Genomic DNA, 15,423 nt, shown 5'->3' on the forward strand with positions numbered 1-15,423 from the left:
AACTGATAGGTATGACAGTACGATTTTCAAACTATTAAGGATTTTAACAAATGCTGGGAGTATTTTCGTTGGAGCATTTCCTTTTTATTTGCCAACGGCTGGTGTAATTACAACGCCCACCACAAGCTTATTGAGGCGGCTAGCGGGGAAGTAAGTAGATTTATACGTAATTGAAAGATCTCCGGGAAATCTGGAATATGCTCTTCAATAACTAAATGTACGAATGAAAATTTGGGTATTCGTTTTCTGTGCTCATATAAACGATGAATTAATAGAGATTTTTTTTATGGAACGGATAGGTATGTGAATTCTTTTTTCGAAAAATTAAGGACAAATGAATGCGAGCAGTACTTTTATTAGATAAATTCCTTTTTATATCAATTCCTGGTTTACTTTAAACCCCCCGTCACAAGCCTACGTCGGGGTAGCATGTAAGTGTACTTGAAAGCACAAGGCTATGGGCGAGGAAATTCTGAGCGCGTAATCCAGAACATGTTCCTCAGTACCGAAAAGTATGAATGGGTATCATTTGGAGATTTATTTCCTGCGCTCTATTCAAGGTGAGCGTTTTGAGGACGCCTTTACAAGATCCATATAAGGTCCACCGCGTCCTCAGCGTACGTCGTCGAGACTTCCACATGTTTCTCGACCTCTAGCGACCTCGCCTCTGCTTTCTCATCAATTATATAGCTTACTAGCGGCGCCTTTGTCAATGCCGAAGGACAATGGCACTGTGTCGCCCGTCTGTTTCTCGCACGGCGCCCATCAATGAGTAAATCTTTATAAAGGGGTCTACGAAGTATCGTGTTCATGAGGTAAATCTTACGTCGCAAAAATATCAAGATCCCTAAAATGCAGAGTAGAAGAACGTCGTAAGGCAACCGAGAAGAAAAATTATCACCTATCCGCGTTTGAGGAGCGTTCATGGTTAGAATCGGGGAAGTAAAAATCCGAGTCAAAAATCATCCCCAGAGAAAATAAATATTGCCCTCGGCTGTTAAGGGAGGCAATAGAAATTGCGAATCACGAGAAGAACTTCATTAGGGAGGGCAGCGATCCTTTAGCTTTATCTTTCAAACGGCTCTGCCAACAATCGGATTCAAAACGAGCACCGCTTATACCATGGGCGCAGCTAGGAATTAAGGCTAGGAGAGGCGCAACTAACACTGGGGGGTCTGGATACCCTCCATGGTAAGCGGGAGGTGTGGGTGCCCTCCCACAAAATTCTTTAACATAAATGGTTAAAAATGGTTAGTTTTACGGCTGTGTGAATAGTTTGATATTTTCTTCGTTAGTCATCCGTCTCCCTAATATTAGTTACAAAATTTGTCATCAAAATTACATTAAAATGTTTTTATAAAAAGTTCTCTAAGCCATGGGGGGGGGGGGGGGTGGGGGGGCTATCCCCCAAAATCCCCCTCGCTGCGCCACTGACTTATGCCACTTCTTATTTAAAATGAATTTGGGTTTCGATGAATCATCAGGCAAATAAAAATTACAAATTTATCTTATTAAATGTACATTGCATATTAATCTTATTAAGTACATTGCATATTGATCTTATGCTTGAAAGTTATTCATCGACCGCCGAAATTTAGATCCTAGAAAGCAGTTAGAAATTTAAAAAAAACTATAACCAGAACAACACACTCATAAACGAATATATATTTACTCATCCTTTCCCCTATTCTGGCGTCCATTTCAAAATCCATCTTTTCTTCCATTACGCCAATCCGGCCTCTTTTTTTTTTTAAGGTAAATGGTTCAAAATGGTGAGTTTTACGACTGTGTGAATAGTTCGATGTTCGTGAGTCATCCGTCTCCCTAATATTATTTAAACATTTGTCTTGATGTCACAGTGGAAGGTAAAGTCCTCGCCTGCCAAACCAAAGGTCACGGGTTCGAGTCCTGCCTGGGTAAGTTACCCTTATTCAGGGCATGAATGTTTGTGAACGCTTGATTGTTAAGTGTTATCAACCCCGATATGAAGGTCGAACAGTGCTGATTTCGGTGGTGTGTGAAATCAATAAAATAAAAAATAAACTAAGGTTACAGTAATAGGAGAGTTAGATAATTTACGCTTGATGGTGATGATTATTCATCAAAACTTGGATCGCTTTATTTTGATTACGAATTGGTTTACAATTTAACCAAGATCCAACCGAGAAACCTTAATTTCTTTCTTTCTTCTCCCGTTTTCGCTCACAACCTCCGTAATTGGCTTCGTCTGCCTTCTGTCCTGGGAATTTCGGATATTCTGCCTCCGTGGCACATTCTCCACCCAGTCAACTCCTCGTCGAAAGTGGTCCTTCGGGTTTAGTGTTACCAACCGTGACCTCCTCCGCGTTCTCACTACGTTATTCCCGTGAGACACGCGACTTCTTTCTCTCAGAAGCAGTGACGTAGGGAGAGGAGAAAGGGAAAATAGATATTACATATTGGGTATTTTTGAACGCATATTTTGTCCATAATTAATGAAATTTTTTTAACATTATCTAGTCCTACAGTTTATCCCGAAATAAGAAATAAGTCTGAGAGAAGCACTTATTCATTTATTTGTAATTTTTCTATGATCCGATGATACTTGATATATGTATATGTAGCATAAATTATACATGGTCAGTCCGGGATATTCGGAACCCCCCTCAAATTTAAAAGCACATTAACTTTGCAGCACAAATCAAAACCAAATATTGAAAAACTATGAATTAAAAAAATTCTTTTTTAAATTCATGGTTTATTTTAATAACAGTGTATTCGTAGGTTAGAAAATACTACGTCAAGTTATTTGGTTTCGCATTTTTATTTCTTTGCCAAACACACCACTGTAGCTCTTTAGAAGATATGGTGTAGACCACATTTATTAATTATTAAAGTTCGAAATCTTTAGAAATTTTGATACGGGAATTGCGATACCTATATTCCACAAATGAAACTCGACACACACCACAGAAGAGGTGAATTGATCGAAGTAGTTAGAATATATTCTCTATCGAGGGACCAAGAATTATCTCATGTTACTTAATAGAGAAGGTCCGATAATTGCTTTCAAGTGAGCGCAATGCGGCTGTGGGTCGTCCCTTTCAACCGGTCTTTTCTCATGACGTATAAATTGTTTAGGCCTTAAGCAAGTCTCCACAAATACTATGATTTCAGTTCAAGACCGGCTCCAATGACATTCTGGATTACTTCAGGTCTATTCTTCTCTTAAGGTGGCCTGAATGTAATACAAAACATATATTGATGCCGGTCGTAATTGCCCGTAATATACGAATATTTTAGATTTAGAAAGATATTTATTTTTTTGGGACTTATGTCCTTTAAGAACAAAAAACAATTTACTTGTACCAAATCATATAGTAAATATAAACATAGATGAAAAAACCTATCGTACACAATTTTTACATACGTATATGCACAAAATATTATAATTAGTTCCAGCAAAATAACTATGCGTAGCATTGCAGCCCATCAATTACACAGCGACAAATCACAGAGAACAGAAGTAATGAGGAAGAGGTTTTAGGAATAGCATTAAGTTACGTGATGAAAAATAAAAGCAACCAAAGAAATTTGAGAGATAGTTATAAATTTTTCTTTATGTAATCAATAATTTATAATGAGGGAGTAAGTAATAAGCTATAAACTTTTGTCTTAAACGATTTAAAAAATGTGAGAATTCCATCAGAATAGGACTGAAACAACTATCTTCATAGTAGTGCCTATTTATATTTACTAAACCTAACCTAATGTTGGCCCCAGTTCTTACAATTTATGTTTAACCCTATGACGCAACTCTTCATCTCCCTTCAATGGCGTAGCCAGGATTTTGAAATGGGGGAGGGGGTTTTAACCGGAGACTTCTGGGCCCTTCTGTGTGTTTGGAAAACACCCCAGCGCAACGCGGGTTTGTAGAAAATTTTGAGATTTTGATGCTGAAAACGTGATTTTTAGGACTCAAAACAGTAATTTGGTACAAATATTTATTAAAACAAAGTAAAGGCGATACTTTTAAATACTCAAGGGGTTGGGGGGTTGTAACACGGACCCCCCCCTGTGGCTACGCTAATGTCTCCTTCCCGTGTTCTCGAAACAGTGAATTTGTATGATTTGGCCAAAGGTGAAAAGTGTTCCGACCTGCCAGAAAATTGTTTTTTTCGACGTAACCCGTGGTCTAGATTCGAAAAAAAGATATTTTGAATAAATCGATTTTTTAACCCCCAAATATCCCCAAATGGCATAGAGGTAGTTGACAATAATGTATCTAATAGATTTTAAAAGATAATATAGGTTTTCGAAAATATTTCGTAGGGTTTCAGACGTTTTAGAGGGAGTCGATTGAATAACGTAATGTCGTATCTCGTCTCGTTCACCCCAAATATATGTAATAATAAGTCGGTCAGTCTATCAGTGATCGGAAGTGGATTTTATCGTATAGGGATACCACGAATTCTACGAAAGAAAATAGAAAATATAGGTATTCCACAATTTTTGCTAGGGTTTCAGACGATTTTAGAGGGGTTTGGTTCTATAACTTTTTGTCGTATTTCGTCTCGTTCATCCCAAACACATGTATGAATCAGTCAATCAGTAAGTTGGTGATCGGAAGTGGGTTTTATAGCGTAGTGATACCACGAATACTACAAAAGAGGATCCTCAAGTAGGCCTCTAAATGTGTTGTCAGCCACCGCGCATTTAAATGGGTTTACAAAAGTCACCACTCGTGTCGCTGACCGTCAAATTGGTCCGAGGCTCACGGGGAAATAAGGTATATTAATTAGTGGTGTTAACGGAAATTTATATACATGATGATGTGATCTATCAAATTCATAAAAGACCAATGTTTGTCCTCGTAATTTCAAACATAATACTGAACAGTATTGGAAAAAAGTGGATCGTATCGCACTCATCACAGCTCCGACATTTTTGTAAACCGTTTAAAATGCGACCGAAGTGGCAACAGAAATTAGCCTTCTACAGGATAGAAGTTGGCCTCCTCTATTCTGTCCCTTTAAGTGATACCCTACTGCCGCAGTGTCTGAGAGGATGAATAATAAAAAATATTGGTAATATATATTATTTCATAAACTGTGAGTTTTAAAGTTTTTTAAAGCATTTTAGAAGATCCATATGATCAACATTAGAACCATGAAAAATCGACTCCCGATTACTGAACACTTCGGGGAAAATGGACAAGCCTGATACATTTTCTCCTCACCCCTACAACGAATTTTTGAGGGGACTCAGGTACCGTCAGACCCCACGGAGTCGGCGCCAGTGTGCAGTTATTTATAGGCTCGAAATAAGTGCAGGTATTTAAATTCTCCTGGAAACGTAATGTGCATATAGGGCGAGTTACATCTCCCTCCAGCAGTCGGTGGCGGATGGAGCGACAGATGCCGTAACCGCAGCGACAGTGGGAAGATAACGGCTCTTTCCGCTCTCAAATTCGCAGCAGACGATAAAAGAAGGAAGAGGTTTTCGGGCGGACGACCTCGAAAACTGGAGGCCGTGTTTGTTTTTGCATCGAGTGAGGCACTCCTCTCAAATCGGCCTACTTGCTTCACTCACGTTTTTTGATCTAGGATGGCAAGAGAAACGAAACGAAAATGTTTCGTTTTGACCCGAAGGGAAACCAAAATACGAGTCCTAGGCTTAGTTTCGTTCCCGCACGAAATTAAAATCGCCAAGGAGTTAAGTTTCGACCCGGGACTTTAACGCAATTAAATCCATTAAAGCTCTGATGCTCATAGTTTTTTCATTCCCAGAAGTTGAGTGGAGGGGGATAAGAGGGAATTGTTTCGACCCTTTACGTTTTGCATGCTTGAAGAGAGGTTAAAACATCGAGCTTAAAAATCGAATGGCCAGTTTGTGTTTACCGTTCTCCTGTCAGTGGTAAAAATATGAGTGCCCCATGCATCTAATGGCGGTTGGCCGAAACTCGACTTCATTCAACCACACTTCGTACTCGGTGTGTGGGTCGAAAATTAACTGTTCGAGGGTGAAGCACGTGATCCCTGCGGTGCGAAACATCTGTGCTTCGTTTCGTCTCTGAGGTTTGGTTTAGTTTCGACCGGGAGTAGTTTTGACACCGATTTCGTTTCGACCCTGAGTTTAGCTCCCCGGGTTTAAATCCATTTCGTTTCTACATTTCTCTTCCGGGAACGGAACTATTGAACTTTTACTGGTTTTGACTTTCGTTTAGTTTCTATTGGCATCCCTGGATTTGATCACCGAGTGTATACGTTCGTAATCACGCTGGCTCCCATTAGGAAAACGGTGTTACCATCGTGGATATTTCTATAATGAAAATATGTTTTATTGTAAATTCGTATCGAAATTTATAAAAAAATTATGTTACAGCTAATAAAATTACAGGGTTCCCACTCAACCGTGGATACCTTAAAACCGCGAATAAGCCGTGAATTTCGTCATAAAAACTTAAAAATCTCTCAAACTCGATTGTAGGACTACAATAGGGTAGTTTCCTTCATCGGAGAAAACGAAAAGCATTGATTGCGATTCGTTACCCACCATTAGTGTATTCAAAATATACAAATTATTTCGTTTTAGAAATACCGTTTTAGACGAATGACAATGGTCCATTTTTATCCTCATTTGAAAAGGGACAGATTGGCGCTCATGCGATGCCACTCCACGTGACGTCGCAGGGACCTAGTTTCTACACGAGAAGATAGGAGTTATACATCGTCTGAGGTTACCAATGCACGCATGAGGCGCAGAGCTCAGGGAAACATGTCTTAATAATCACTTATTAAAACTGGCTAAGGTCGGAAAGTTTTCTTCTTTTGATAAGGTATTAATAATCCTTATTTAAGCCAAGCGCTACCAGCCAGCAGGGCACTCAGCTACCCGCTAGCAGCCTGCGTCGTATCAGCGCTAAGCCTCGGCTCAAGTTCACCTCATAGGGCGGCAGCGGGAACCAGAAATACGTCACACGGAGAGATTTCCCGGCATTCATACTTACGCGTCGCGTATTCGCGCGCTTGAAAATTTTCACTTTTCATTAAATCGCGAAAAATATATATCGTCATTTAAAAATCTAAATGCTTGAAATACGTACTCCAGGAGTAATAATCTTTCGATTTTGGCAATAAAAATATAATAGGAATCCACCCTATTGACAGATCAAAAGAAAAATCGATATGTCGATCATGCTTTAAAGGTCAGTCATGCGCAGTCACTGTCCACGCTTTTATCTTCACACGTATATTCGAAGTGCAATAATAGGTCCGTGTACCATGACGACACATTGATCTTGAGCCTGTGATTGGAAGACCGGTAAAGTAAGTGTTCATTTACTCTGGCGAAAAATCAGACACTTCTTCTCTTCCCTACCACCCTGCTCCTTCCATTATCCCGCTCACAACCTCTAGCCGGCCCTGAATTTTGATATCAATAGGTGACGTCATGAGAGAGAGTAATTTCATTGCTGCGATTGCATTCACGACGTCTGTCGCGTTTGATACATTTTTAGTTAACGCGCGGCATGTGATTGTTGCGTCTTCAATATTTCTGACTAAAATGGCTTATCAACAGACCGTGAATTTGACGACATTTAGAAATATGAGGGTTCTAGGTGAACCCTCTCAAGGATACAACAGTGGCGCCGACTCCATGGGGCCTGAGGGGGCTCGAGCCCACTCAAAGATTCGTTAAGGGGGGCGGAGCCCCCTCAATACTTCAAGAAAATAATTAAGTTATATTATGCTTTGGGAAATCACAAAAAACATATTGGTATTTTCCCATGTTTGACGATAGATACCTTTTAAAATACATTCAATAATGTGTTAAAATAAATAATTTTAAGGTACTAAGCAGGTTAACTGAAAACAAGTGGTGTGAATTATGATAGTGTTACGGTGCTGAGACACACTTTGAATTTACCCTCTTCCCGGGGTAAGTCACCCGATATCGGCCCCCCAATATTTTTTATGAGTCGGCGCCCCTGGGATACAACACACCGGGCCGGGACCCAAGCCCGTGGCTTGATCCGCCCGATCACCCGGGGAGGGGCTGGAGAGGAAGGAAAAAGGATAGAGGCGCCGTCGCGATCGGAGCCCGCCGACGCCTCTGGGAAAGGATAGGAGCGGAAGGGAGGGGACGGGGAAAAACACCTTAACGCTACGGAGCGAAAAGGGCCCACTAAATAGCGAAACCAAGCATACGCAGTTAATATTCTACCAATTCTAGTGGATTTTCCTATGAGGAAGAAAAATCCATCGATCGAATCGGTAGATCGACATTTAGACTGTGAAAACCAGGAAAAAACCGTGAATTTTATAATTTAGTTAGAGTGGGAACCCTGAATGAAATTATAGTTACGTACCTCGCGAGGCGTTCGGACTCAACCAAACAAAACAATCAAAGCGCGAGGTGGAATGGAATGGGCTCTCCTGCCCTGAAAGCGTGATATTTACGCAACTGTGGCTTAGTATGAGGTGAGCTTTACCCTCACCTATCCAAACTAACCCTTCGGTTGACCCACTGAGTGAGTGAGTGATATAATTTAGTACATTAAGAGTCTGACAAAAATTCGGGGGGACTTGGGGGGCTTCAGACACCTCCAAAATGTATCTTTTTTGGCGACTACTAATAATATACTTATCGAGGGCAAAAAATATTGCTATTTGTTTTTATCAGCTACATGAATGGCTGGCTAATTTTAAAACTTGTTATTGTAATTATAATTTTTATTACTTTGCCCTGTGAAATTCGCCTTTGAAGTATGAACAATGTGTTTTTTTTTCATGAGCTAAATATGCACATCTTTTGCACAAAAATTTTCTATCATTCAAAATCAACTCCAATAAAATAGCAACACCATTATCATTGAATGGCAATAAGTAGAGGACAATACACGGAAATTTATTTTGTTAGTGAGTAAAAAATAGAACGTTTTTTCGTGAAACCAAACTTTTAACTAATTCTGAGACAAATTAGTTCTAAATTTTCCGCAATGACTATCAGCGGTTTCCGTAGTGTAGTGGTTATCACGTGCGCCTCACACGCGCAAGGTCCCCGGTTCGATCCCGGGCGGAAACATTTGGTTTTTTTCACTTTATGTTTTTGGAGAACGACTTGATGGGTGCCTATATTATTTACAAAATTCTGGATTTCGCGCTCAGAATTTCCTCGCCCATATCCTTGTGCTTTCAAGTACACTTACATGCTACCCCAAAATAGGCTTTTGACGGAGGCGTCAGTACACCAGGCATTGATATAAAAAGGAAATTATCTATTAAAAGTACTGCTCGCATTTATTTGTCCTTAATTTTTCGAAAAAAGAATTCACATACCTATACGTTCCATTAAAAAAAATCTCTATTAATTCATCGTTTAGATCAGCGCAGAAAACAAATACCTAAATGACATTCATTCATATCTTTAGGTAACGAAGAACACGTTCCGTATTTATTGGTGAGCTTTCAAGTACCTATAAATCTACTTACTTCCCCGCTAGCCACCTCAATAAGCGTGTGGCGGGGGTTGTCATTACAGCAGCCGTCGGCAAATAAAAAGGAAATGCCCAAATGAAATGACGCCTAACATTTGTTAAAATCCTTGATAGTTCGAAAATCGTATTGTCAAACCTATCAGTTCGACAAAATAACTCTCTTAAATGATCGTTTCTGTTGGAAAGAACAGGTAATAAATCCCAGGGAATGACATCCATTCACATTTTTCGGTAGAGAAAAGCACTGGAGCAGTGAGAGCGAGGGGGGGTGGGATTTTATAGAACAACTTGCCAGGTGGCTATATTCTCAACAAAAATTCCACAAAGCGTTAGATTTTAGGTTTAAGTTGTAGTTCTGCAAGGTCTACAGAAACAAAAATGTAGGCAATTAAGGCCGATAAAAATTGTTAATGTCCACTATTTCCTATTCCTTGAAGAACTAGTTCGGATGCTTGCGCTTCCTCTTCACATGAAACTATCCGTATATATCTATCGTTAAAAACAAATAATTAAAGGACAGATGGAAAATTCACAGGAAATTGATACTTACTGTTGGTGCGTATAAAGTAACAAGTTTTTATAGTAAAAACAAACTTTTCACTAGTTCGGGAAAAGATTGATTGTTAATTTTCCACTGTTCTACTCGTCGGTTTCCGTAGTGTAGTGGTTATCACGTGCGCCTCACACGCGCAAGGTCCCCGGTTCGATCCCGGGCGGAAACATCTGGTTTTTTTCACTTAATGTTTTTGGAGAACGACTTGATGGGTACCCATATTATTTACAAAACTCCTCAAAGCAGTAAATTTTACATTAAAGTTGCATTTTTGCAAGGCTTCTAGTACGCCACCGCAAACAATGTCCTTTGCTGGTTTATGGCGACGGGGCTGGTTTATCCCGCGCGGGAACATCTGCATTTTTTTACTTGCATGTTTTTGCAGAACAACTTGCCAGGTACCCATGTTCTTTACAAAAATTACTCAAAGCAGTAGATATTACATTTAGGTTGTAGTTCTGCAAGGTTTCCAAAAACTAAAATGTAGGCAATTAAGGTCGAAAAAAGTTTCATATTCCTTGAAGAATTACTTCGGATGCTTACGCTTAGTAGTCATAAGAAACTGTCTGTGTACATCAATTGGTAAGTAGAAACAATTAAAGGACGGATGGAAAATTCACGAGAAATTGATACAGTTGGCGCGTACCGAAATATCCTAGTACAAACAACATTGCACCCCTGCAAAAAGAATGGGTTTTATTTTTGTTTTCCAAAATTAGTTATTTTTTTAAGCTTTCATGCATCACGCGTTAGCCGAGCTAGCACGCAGACAGTTGAGAATATACGAGGTGTGTTCAAAAAGTATCGCGAATTTTGAATTTTTCGCGGGTTACGTATAATCGAATTTCGATTTTTTTGTGGCGTTATGTTGGTACTCATGTCTGTCACTTATGCCGACAAGCTCGGCCATTTTGAATGTTTACTTAATTGTTGACAGCTGCTTTGCTTGCACTTGTTTTGGATCGTCTTCGATTTTTACCATGGATCAAAGAACCTGTATCAAATTTTGTGTGAAAAACGAAATTAAGTGCGCGGATGCATTCCGAATGTTGACTGTGGCATACGGAGAAGCTACCTTGGACCGAAGCAACGTTTATCGGTGGTACAAAATGTTCTCAGAAGGCCGAGAAGATGTGAACGACGAAGAGCGTGCCAGACGCCCGAGCACTTCAACAACAGACGAAAAAATTAATGAAGTGGAGAAAATGGTATTGGCCAATCGTCGAATCACCGTTAGAGAAGTTGCTGAGGACCTAAACATATCGATTGGCTCGTGCCATTCGATTTTTATCAATGATTTGGGCATGAGACGGGTCGGGTTGGGTTGGGTTTGGGTCCGCGACGACCCAAATTTGCTGCAGAGGGTCATAACTGGTGACGAATCGTGAGTTTATGGTTATGACGTGGAAACCAAAGCTCAATCATCTCAATGGAAGCTGCCGCACGAACCAAGACCGAAAAAAGCGCGCCAAGTTCGGTCGAATGTGAAAGTTTTGCTGACAGTTTTCTTCGATTGCAGGGGCGTGGTGCATCATGAGTTCTTGCCACAGGGTAGAACGGTCAATAAGGAATATTACCTGCAAGTTATGCGCAATTTGCGCGAAGCAATCCGCCAGAAACGCCCGGATTTGTGGAAGAACAAAAATTGGCTTTTGCACCACGATAACGCCCCTGCTCACACATCGTTGCTTGTGCGCGACTTTTTGGCCAAAAACAACACACTAATGATGCCGCAGCCACCGTATTCCCCAGATCTGGCCCCCTGTGACTTTTTCTTGTTCCCTAAACTGAAGAGACCCATGAAAGGACGACGTTACGCTACGATTGACGAGATAAAGACGGCATCGAAGGAGGAGCTGAACAAGATAAAAAAAAATGATTTTTTGAAGTGCTTCGAAGATTGGAAAAACCGTTGGCACAAGTGTATAATATCTCATGGGGATTACTTTGAAGGGGACAAAATAGATATTCATGAATAAATAAATAATTTTTGAAAAAACACAAAAGTCGCGATATTTTTTGAACACACCTCGTAAGTGGGGTATTTTCACTCGAGTGGGTGAGAATCCTAGAGGTGAAAGTGATTCTAAACAGAGTGCACTCGTGCAAAGAATCCGACTCGTACCCGGATCTAGTATCTAAGGTTCGATTCTTGGGCGCGGATTTTTTTTTCATAAATTTTTTCTACCTTTCATTTTACAAAAAAATTCTCGTCATTATTATTTCCATGATTTACGATTAAAATTTTATTTTACACATAAAAATCTTTTTTTGCAATGTGGCAGCGTCAGGTGTCGGATGGACACTTCCTGAACACTTCCGAAACGCTTCCGGAAGCGTTCCAAGTGGGCCATAATCTGCTTCCCGGACACTTCCGCGACACCTCCTCAACACTATCTCAACACTCGCCCGCCACTTCCCGAACACTCCGTCCGACGCTTCCGCAACACTTCCTCAACGCTTCCGTTTCGCCTGGGTGGTACAGAAATTGGTGGAAGAAATATACAAATACTTGGTGGCCTACGGATACGAGTGAGTAGTTTTCTGTGCTGACATCGTTTGGAAAGTCAAATGCATTGATAAATATTTAGTTGATCCAGTTTGTTTTATTAAACTGATTTCTGTACCTCACTCCGTTTAGAAAAAAATCACTGGTACCCCTTGAAATGTTCACCTCCTAATATATGTTTAAGAGACGGAGACAGTAATTGTGCATTAATAGCCTAGCAGGCACACAATCTAGGTTGAACCAAGATATTGCGGTTCATGGTAGGGCTCAACAATATTCCCCTGCATCGCCGTGTTACGAGACGCCTGATTTTCGAGAAAATTTTTGTTTGATGAGTACGGGTAACACGATAGAAAGAGCATTTCGCGGGATATTTTCTAAACCATTGCCAATTTAAATTTGCTTCGTAGGCTAATATTCAAAATATTGTTGAAAAATATCGGTATTTTTCACGATAGGGATGATACTGAGTCTGGCTCGTCTATTGTTAAAATTACATAACTAATCTTATTTACCCCTCTTACGCATTGCGGTGGACTATTTATAATATTACTAGTGTTTCCACTTCACTGTAAATCATCTTATGGATCTTGTTTGCTGTGGCCTACAATAAACCTTGTAAAACTGCAATTTAAAATTAAAATCAACTACTTTGAGGAATTTTTGTAAATGAAAGCGGTACCTGGCAAGTGATTTAGCGAAAACGCAAGTGAAAAAAAATCAGCTGTTTCCGCCCGGGATCGAACCGGGGACCTTGCGCGTGTGAGGCGCACGTGATAACCACTACACTACGGAAACCGATATGGGGTCTGATTGAAAATTAAGAATCAATCTCTTTCAGAGTTAGTTATAATATTGTTTTCACGGTAAACAATGCTAGGTTATGTGCACCAACGTGTGTCAATGTGTCCATAGATTATTTCTACTTGCCGATATATGTGAGCGAATGGTTTATGATGACGAAAAAGCGAAAGCACCGAACTAGCTCTTCTAGGAATAGGAAATAGTGAATATATACAAGTTTTATCTACCATAATTGCTCACATTTGATTTTTTCGTCTAAAAAGACACGATAAAAAGAAATGGTCTCTCCCAAACTTCCCCTCCCCTCACCTCCACTTGCTTTAGCCACACCGGCTCTCCCGCAAACATAAAATGAACAAAGTATAGGTAGAGCTGAAACGAGTGGGGTAAAATAGAAGTATATTGAAACATTAGGAGATGACAGGACAACTTTGCCCACATCTCGAGGAATACTGGCTTGATTAAGACAATAGTCGAAGGACAGGTCGACTGAAAGAAAAGCAAGGGACGGCTTAGAACTAGTTACATTTTACAGGTTATCAGGAATGTAAAACAGAAGAGATACATTGCTATGAAAAACCTAACATATGGGTGAACGGAACGGAGAGTTGCTTCGAACCATTCTATAAAACTGATAGAATTGCTGACTAGATGGTGATGAACGTAAAGTGCCTTGATGGTTAAATGTAAAATGTTTGCATTACTTTATTTATCAATGAAAAACTACTCCATTAAAAATAAAAACGTATACTTAGAGAATTTTCCTGAAGTTTGCACAGCGTAATCGGTAAAACTCAAAATATTCGTTTGTGTATTCCATATTGTGCATTTCTATTTTTCAATGCTGTATGCAATAGAGTGCCCAAGAAAGACCAACCTCTGATATAATCTTCGAGGATTCTGCTTTCTGCCGAGGTAGTGTGCCCCGTTAAAGGCGATGATCCACCATCATATTCAGGAATACATATGTGAGATTTTTCCTCGGAGTGAACGATGCTCTTATCGGGAAACAGCTCGTGTTATCCAATTTGGCGTCCATCAATAGTGAATAATCTATTTCGGGACACGTCGGCTGACATGTGGTTGGCTGGTTACAAAGACCGTAGAAAAAGAAGCCCTCTGCCATTAGTAGGATTGAAGGCCTCGGCGGTGACTAGCGAGAATAGTGAGGTTGAAAAATTCACTCTCTCCGGGAACGATGAAAGACCTTAAGCCTGAATAAAACGATAATTTTTTCCACCCCTTCTGAGGGATAGCTCCAGCTATCGCTCCAATGATGGTGGATAAAAATGACCGTTTCACACAATCATTTTCCGCGATGGCTCCCGGGATGGGAATCCCGTCCCTTTTTCCATTACTCGGCACGTCCCTTTTTCCGTCGCTGAAATCATAACTGGCACCGTCCTTCAGCCACTCAGAATGCAAGGCCGGTAACAGCGATTGTAATAACACGCTTAGCATTTTATTGAATTGTAGTTGTAAATGTTGATTGTGACGGAATAAGCGATGGAAAAAGAGACGGTTGGGGATGACCGTGTGATACAGAAAATGATGGGTGGAGCAATCATTTCTTTGATCCCTGAAAACCTATTCCAATAATGATTGTGTTGATTACTATGAAAAATGTTAACAACTTGTCCACGTTCTATTTATATCTTGTGTAACTATAGATAGTCTTTTTTAGATACAGGGCGATTACACTTAGGTATCTGAGCTAGTCGTTCTAAAAATTGGAAGACCTTCACGAGTATATCGACCATTATTGACAGAATTCGTTTTTTTTTCAATGTCGTACGGATAAAAAGTGAATTTGTGTCAATCTAATTACATCATAGTAAATGAGATTTATGTCTAAAAATATCTCCCAAACACCTGAAACCATACGCTTTCTATATTATTGACCGTTTTCAACGAAACGGGATTGTTAAACGGGATTGTTGTCATTTCGCACCATTTCAACAAAAGTTTGTCCCGTTGAGTCTAAGATTTCGATAAAAATTTCTGCATGGGTTTATATATATTCACCTCTATCTGAATACCCTAAGGCGGCCGTATTGCAAGATAAAAGGTTTTTTATCT

General features: G+C 39.9%; 1 protein-coding gene and 3 non-coding genes across 4 annotated transcripts in view; 2 read left to right on the top strand and 2 right to left on the bottom strand.

Moving 5' to 3' along the window:
- The window catches only part of LOC124169558 (short-chain dehydrogenase/reductase family 9C member 7-like), a 111,636-nt gene that overhangs the window by 41,248 nt on the left and 54,965 nt on the right, over positions 1–15,423 (bottom strand). The gene's annotated exons all lie outside the window — the stretch shown is intronic.
- Positions 8,994–9,066, top strand: Trnav-cac. Its single transcript has one exon. It is a non-coding gene; the product is annotated as a tRNA-Val (tRNA).
- Trnav-cac lies at positions 10,128–10,200 on the top strand. Its single transcript has one exon. It is a non-coding gene; the product is annotated as a tRNA-Val (tRNA).
- Trnav-cac lies at positions 13,266–13,338 on the bottom strand. Its single transcript has one exon. It is a non-coding gene; the product is annotated as a tRNA-Val (tRNA).

The sequence above is a fragment of the Ischnura elegans genome, chromosome 12 (genome assembly GCF_921293095.1).
Source record: "Ischnura elegans chromosome 12, ioIscEleg1.1, whole genome shotgun sequence".
NCBI lineage: Eukaryota > Metazoa > Arthropoda > Insecta > Odonata > Coenagrionidae > Ischnura > Ischnura elegans.